The following is an 8,255-nucleotide window of genomic DNA, read 5'->3' as shown; positions in this document are numbered from 1 at the left end:
TTTGATTCGCTATAGCGATTTCAAACCGGTTTAGACGAGTTTTTAATCAAATATCGCAAGTTAAACTAGGATTAGTTAATCCGAGTTTAACTTGACTTTAATAACACAAAAAAAATAAAAAGTTAATCGAGGATTATGTTAACTCGACTTTAATAACTCCACACTTATTTTTTTATTAAAATTTTACTGTTAATTTATAAATCGTTTTTTAATAAATCAGCCAAAATATTTAAATGTTTAAAATTGAATTGGTTTAATGTCAATAAAAAAATGTATTAATTGTTAAATTTAATTATTTTTGTTCATTTTAAGTTTTAACAAAAACAAAGTAAAATTTTAACAAAGTAAAATTTTGTTTTAAATATTTCTTTAAAACTTTTAATTTTTAAATAATTTGATCCTGAGGAAATACAAAAAATAATTTTATTTAAATATAATACAATATATTATAACTTAACAATGACCCATTGTTAAAGTTAATGGGCATTGTGACCTTTTTTACTTCTTGTTATAAAATTAAAAATAAATTTGTGTTTATATTTCTATAAACTAAATAAAAAAGTTTTGTTATTACATAAAGTAATTTTATTATTAAATGTTATTTAAATCTAGTGCTTGTTTAAATAATAAATTTAAAAATACCAAGCAATAAAGAAATATACTTACAGGATGTGTTAGTTTTGAACAACCTCTAGCAATGGCCAATCCACCAACTTCTGTGATGTTACACTCACTAATATTAAGTTCCTCAAACTTGTCAATAACCTCACCCAGTAATGTTGCAACTTCATCACTAATTTCATTATGTGATAAGTCCAACTTTATCTAAAACAAAATTTATATTTTACCTAATTTAAAGATTACTTTAATTTAATTACCTAAGAAAAAGTTTTAAAAAATGTATTCTTTATAAAATAGAAATTATGAGCATTTTGAATTAAAATAATAATTATCAACATTTTAATTCTTATTTAAAGCTAGTTTAAATAAATTTAAAATTTAGTTTTAATAACTTTAAATAATTTAAGCCCAGATATTTATATAACAATAATTTGCAGTTAACCCAGTGAGTACAAAAATATTTAGGGGTAATAATAAAATCCCCAGCAATAATATAGGGGTAAATAGTATTTTAACCCAATTTTTTAGTTTATAAAACAAATTATTTTAAGCTTTGTTTGGATCAATATTTTATGAGAGTTTTTTTATGTGAAAACAATTTAAAGTTAACATCGATTTCTGTTTTCTTTGTTATAATTGTAAATAATAAGACTTGTTACGTAAACCTAAAATGTTTGTTGCTATCGACTGTGTTAATCAATACAAAAAAAAAATCAAGGATGTAATTTTATACATTTACCCCCTCTTGTTAATTTAACCCCAATAGTTTTGTAACCTACCTTTATAGTAATATAAAGCTGCCTGCTTTAAGTAGGCATACTAAATACTAAAAGTTTAATGTTTTTACATTATTTTTTATTTAATATTTTAAATTTATTTTGTATTCAGGTAAAGAATGTTAAGTTTTGCTTTCAAAATTTAATAAAACTTTTATTTATTAAATAATGTAATTTGTGGAAAGTACAAAATGGGGGATTGTAGCTTAACAATGGACCATTGTTACATAGTATGAGCATTGTTATAATTTTACTTTCTACAAAATTGCAAATTACTTATTCAAACAAAGAGTTTTATTATAACTACAGAATTATTAAAATAATATTGAATACAAATCTATAAATTTTGGTGATTTTATCTACTTTAGTAAATAAATTTCCTGTGTAAATTAAACCTGGGCATCATATTCAAAATAACAATAATATTTTTGCTTACCTTCACTTTTAAACCTTTAAAGATACTAAGCAGTTGAGAGTGGTCATCTTCTCCTCTTTCTAACCTCATCCTTAAAGAAAGAGGTTTGGTCAATTGTTCAAACAAGTAGCCAAAATGGATGTAGTCACTCGGCAACATCGTTTCCTTAAACTCACGGTCTAACTGATCAGGTAGAATACTTAGAACAGACTGGTTGAGGTCATCATCGTTGGATTCATACAAATAACTGCTAAGTTCAATAATAGTTGTTGAAGAATTAACATTTTTACACAAATCTTTAGCATATGTTTTTAGAACAGCTTGTTTCTCATCATAAGCTGTTGAAGAACCAGATTGAAATTCAGACAAATCTTTGGAACTGTAAAACCCAAACAGAAATTTTGTGACTACTTCCCATCGACTAGTGGAAAACTGTGGAACACATTTTTGAAATTCATCCAGACTTGCCCATAAGAATAAATACATGGCAGCAAACAGTTCTTGCCAGGTGAGATGACTGAAGTTGCTTCGTTTGTCTCCTTCTAATATCTTGACTTTCATGTTTGAAAAATCATAAACAAAAGTGTCAAGAAAAGTTTTAAGCATTTTTTCAGTAATTCCAGCCTTTTTAATGTCTTTTTGATCAAAAATAATTTTTTTCTGCTCAAACCCATTCCAGGCAAGATAAGCTAGACATTTAAATTCGTTCTCAGGAACTTTTGTGTTGTCAGGAAAATGATCTGACCTCATATAATGCTTTAAAGAAGTAAGCATAACACTTGTGATAGTTTTTAGATTAACTTCAGAGCCAGACAAAATTGCTTGATTGATGCAGTGCATGGATAGAATGCAGTTGACAGGAACATAATTGTAAGCATTAATATCTGGATGATCATGTAAGAAGGTTAAGACTTTAGGTAAATTTTCCCCACATATTTGCCTGCAAATATTTTCTTGTGCTTCCTTATTGAAACCAAGTAGTTTTAACACTAAGATAGGTCTGCAAGAAGGATCCCACTCATACATTTGCCTTGGTCGAGAAGTGATAAACTTATAAGCATTGGGAAATAACTTTCCATTAAAAATGTTTTTTAGAAAATCTTCAGCAGAACCATTTGTAGATACCAAGTTTTTGGGTGCTTTCCCTAAAGTAGTACTATCAGCTTCATCCAGTCCATCAAAGATAAGGATAGTGTCAGAACTGTTTTTAATGCAATTAAATGATTCTACATCAGTAGATTCTGGCTTATCCCAATCAATGGATGAATTTGTAACAAGAAATCTAAAAATCGACATTTTTTCACGAAAATCAACTGATCGCAAAATAATGCAGAATATAAATTTTATATTCTGAAGAAAGTCGCTATTTTCAGAAACAATTTCCTGAATCAGAATTTTAATAAAAGTTGATTTGCCAGTCCCTGCGTGCCCAACAAGAGCCACAACTTTAGAATGTATTTTAATAAAGTCTCTTTTTTTCTTGTCTAATTCAAGTCGTTCAGCTATATTTCTTGGCTCTTTGTTGAATTTCCATTCAGCTGCTGCTTCAGCATTTCTTTTTGCTAATTCAAATACTTTAGTTACTTTAATCTTTGTACCGTAGTGTTTGCCAGGTTGAGTTAACTTGGACATTCTTTCAAATTGTTCTTTTCTGGTATGAAAGTGATCAACTAAATCTAAATCTTCAATATCAGTGGAAGAATATTCAACAAGTTCTAACTCAACAAATTCTAATTGTTTGTCTAACTGGACAGGAGAGCAGAATTCATGGGCAAAACTTTTAGCTTGCTCAAAACACTTGATGGAAAGTTGTTTACATAAAGAATTATCTAAAACAAAAAATTATTAATTGTCATATATTTATATTGTATATATTATAGAGTAGTTAACTTCTTTGTTAACGTTTTACAATATTTTGCTTCACTTTTATTTTCTGGCCTTGGTTTTGGATCAAGATTAGTTCTAAATTACTTTAAAGTTTATACAACAAAGCCCATCACAAAATAAAAATCCGCCCAAAATTCTATATTAACTGTACTGATAAAAATTACTCAGTTTTGTTACAAAGTTATTAAAATTAAAACCTTAAATTAAATAATAACATATAAATTTACTAAGAATATTTTTTTCTTTTACCTTTTTCTGTTGGTTTTGAAAAAAATTTTCGAAAACGTTCGACAAAAGATTTGGATTTTTTAGGAGTTAGCTGAGTAAGCATAACACTTGTGATAGTTTTTAGATTAACTTCAGAGCCAGACAAAATTGCTTGATTGATGCAGTGCATGGATAGAATGCAGTTGACAGGAACATAATTGTAAGCATTAATATCTGGATGATCTTGTAAGAAGGTTAAGACTTTAGGTGAATTTTCCCCACATATTTGCCTGCAAATATTTTCTTGTGCTTCCTTATTGAAACCAAGTAGTTTTAACACTAAGATAGGTCTGCAAGAAGGATCCCACTCATACATTTGCCTTGGTCGAGAAGTGATAAACTTATAAGCATTGGGAAATAACTTTCCATTAAAAATGTTTTTTAGAAAATCTTCAGCAGAGCCATTTGTAGATACCAAGTTTTTGGGTGCTTTCCCTAAAGTAGTACTATCAGCTTCATCCAGTCCATCAAAGATAAGGATAGTGTCAGAACTGTTTTTAATGCAATTAAATGATTCTACATCAGTAGATTCTGGCTTATCCCAATCAATGGATGAATTTGTAACAAGAAATCTAAAAATCGACATTTTTTCACGAAAATCAACTGATCGCAAAATAATGCAGAATATAAATTTTATATTCTGAAGAAAGTCGCTATTTTCAGAAACAATTTCCTGAATCAGAATTTTAATAAAAGTTGATTTGCCAGTCCCTGCGTGCCCAACAAGAGCCACAACTTTAGAATGTATTTTAATAAAGTCTCTTTTTTTCTTGTCTAATTCAAGTCGTTCAGCTATATTTCTTGGCTCTTTGTTGAATTTCCATTCAGCTGCTGCTTCAGCATTTCTTTTTGCTAATTCAAATACTTTAGTTACTTTAATCTTTGTGCCATAGTGTTTGCCAGGTTGAGTTAACTTGGACATTCTTTCAAATTGTTCTTTTCTGGTATGAAAGTGATCAACTAAATCTAAATCTTCAATATCAGTGGAAGAATATTCAACAAGTTCTAACTCAACAAATTCTAATTGTTTGTCTAACTGGACAGGAGAGCAGAATTCATGGGCAAAACTTTTAGCTTGCTCAAAACACTTGATGGAAAGTTGTTTACATAAAGAATTATCTAAAACAAAAAATTATTAATTGTCATATATTTATATTGTATATATTATAGAGTAGTTAACTTTTTTGTTAACGTTTTACAATATTTTGCTTCACTTTTATTTTCTGGCCTTGGTTCTGGATCAAGATTAGTTCTAAATTACTTTAAAGTTCATACAACAAAGCCCATCACAAAATAAAAATCCGCCCAAGATTCTATATTAACTGTACTGATAAAAATTTCTCAGTTTTGTTACAAAGTTATTAAAATTAAAACCTTAAATTAAATAATAACATATAAATTTACTAAGAATATTTTTTTCTTTTACCTTTTTCTGTTGGTTTTGAAAAAAATTTTCGAAAACGTTCGACAAAAGATTTGGATTTTTTAGGAGTTAGCTGAAAGCATAAATTTAATTTTCAAAATGTTTGAAAATAAGTAAACATTTATTTCAAAAACTTTACAATTCTTGCAATAGAGCTTAAATAATTTTTGAAACATCTCTAATAACTTTAATTAGTTAATTAATTATATTTAAACTGTGTCTCTAATGTAAATATGACACAACTTTGTAAATATTTATTTTTTTGACAAATTTAAAGTTAAAACCTGATTTGAAGCAGAGGATCTCAGCTGTACATTTTCATTCAAACTGGTACCTTTAATGTTAATAAAGTTTGTTTTCAGAATATTGAGATTTAAAGGTAAATATTGTATATAGAGAAAATCCCTACGCTCGCGTTTTAGTGGTAAACTTTGCTTCAATAATACTTAGTTTTTGTGTATTTTTGTAAGTGTTTGTAACCGTTTCTGACTGGTAAATTTTTAAAACTAGCAACATACCCTTAACTTGTAAGAATTTTTCAAATACGGCCTACTTAATTGAAATACTTTAAAAGTAAGAAATGTCTTACATAGTATTGCTAAATATTGCTTTTTATGTTAAGTTTGTTTCCTGCGAAAAAATTTAAAAAAGTACAACAAATGGTTAAAAGGGTAAAATAAAAATAATTCTCTATGTCTGCCAGCATATGAGCTAACGACAATGATGTTGTGCGTCATGTGACTCGCAAGCACAGGGACTTTTTCTATTGACAATATTCTCAAAAACTACGCGACCAATTTTCAAAATAATGTTTCCTCGTGCAAGTTGGAAAAATTCGAACATAATTTAAAAAAACCTGCAACTACACAATCTCTTAAAAAAATCAGCAAAATAAACTTTACTAAAATAAAAAAGGGAAATTAAACTGAAGTCAAGTAACAAAAGTTGCTTTGACAAAATTGCGACAAAAGCCTTACTATATTAAAAGTAAAAATAACAAAGACAAACACCACCACATTTTTGTTTGTAAAAGGTACTTAAACTTACTTTCATTCTGCCTTCTTCTTGGTACTGGAAACTCCTTTTTGTAAGTTTTTGCTGCAGTTGGTGAATTATCAGCATGTTCCTTTAAAACAAATATTTAAGTTTAGATTGATTTTATTAGACAAATTTCTTTAAACAAATATTAAAACTGTGTTTTTCAATTTGAACAAGCTTAAATTTATTGAAAACTTTATAATTAAACCTGATTTAAAGCAGAAGATCTCGGTTGTACACTCTCAGTTAAAGTAGAACCTTTATTGTAAATGAAAATGAGTTAGATACAGGTTTGCTATATACTTCTTGTATTACATAATAATATATATAAATATCAAGGGTCCCATACAATAAACATAATATAATTTTGTTAAATTTACCTTCATTTCGTGTTTTTCTTGGTTCTGGATCAACCTGATGTGAAAGTTTTACTGGAGTTTGTGATTCTTTAGGTTGTTCCTTTAAACAAATTTTTTTGTAAAATTAAAATTTAATTCAATAATTTTTAAAAACAGTATTAAAACTTTTTTATTTATTGTACTTATAATAAAACTTTATTGATATTTCTAATGTTAAAACCTGATTTAAAGCAGAAGGTCTCAGTGGTACACTTTCCCTGGAAGTAGAACCTTTAATGTAAACACTTATGTTAATATAGAGTATGATTTCAATTTTTAAACTTATTTTGTTACATTTAAAAAAAAAATTTAAAGTATAAAGGAAGTTAGCAAAGAAAAAACTAAATTCATGATGTTCTATTCAACTGGCAGTTAAGTCCAGATAGCATAAAAATTAACAAAAAAGTAACTTTTAAAAGTATTTTAACATTTATAATGCAGCATTAAACTTTGCATAACAAACAAATATCTGAGATTAAGTAAAACACAATAAATTAAAAAGGCAATATTCAGTAAGAACCATAACAGTTGACTATGCATTTATAATAAAAAAAGTCATATGATCGCCCGACTTATTTTAAGTCAGGCTATACTTCTAACTTGTTTAAAGGTAAAAAAATTAAAAAAAATATCTGTAAATAATATTGTGTTAAAATACAGTAATTTTTACTGCTAGGATTACAGTACAAAAATATAAAATATAGAATTGAAAAGTCTGAGAGTTTTTTTAAATACTGTAAAGTACAAGTAATTCTAAATTTATTCTTATATGAACACAACAAAGCCCATCACAAAATAAAAAACAAAGCCCATCACAAAATAAAAATCCGCCCAAGATTCTATATTAACTGTACTGATAAAAATTACTCAGTTTTGTTACAAAGTTATCAAAATTAAAACCTCAAATTAAATAATAACATATAAATTTACTAAGAATTTTTTTTTCTTTTACCTTTTTCTGTTGGTTTTGAAAAAAATTTTCGAAAACGTTCGACAAAAGATTTGGATTTTTTAGGAGTTAGCTGAAAGCATAAATTTAATTTTCAAAATGTTTGAAAATAAGTAAACATTTATTTCAAAAACTTTACAATTCTTGCAATAGAGCTTAAATAATTTTTGAAACATCTCTAATAACTTTAATTAGTTAATTAATTATATTTAAACTGTGTCTCTAATGTAAATATGACACAACTTTGTAAATATTTATTTTTTTGACAAATTTAAAGTTAAAACCTGATTTGAAGCAGAGGATCTCAGCTGTACATTTTCATTCAAACTGGTACCTTTAATGTTAATAAAGTTTGTTTTCAGAATATTGAGATTTAAAGGTAAATATTGTATATAGAGAAAATCCCTACGCTCGCGTTTTAGTGGTAAACTTTGCTTCAATAACACTTAGTTTTTGTGTATTTTTGTAAGTGTTTGTAACC

Source organism: Corella eumyota, chromosome 6 (genome assembly GCF_963082875.1).
Source record: "Corella eumyota chromosome 6, kaCorEumy4.1, whole genome shotgun sequence".
NCBI classification, from domain to species: domain Eukaryota; kingdom Metazoa; phylum Chordata; class Ascidiacea; order Phlebobranchia; family Corellidae; genus Corella; species Corella eumyota.
The sequence above is the reverse complement of the archived record's forward strand: the minus strand, read 5'-3'. Positions refer to the sequence as shown.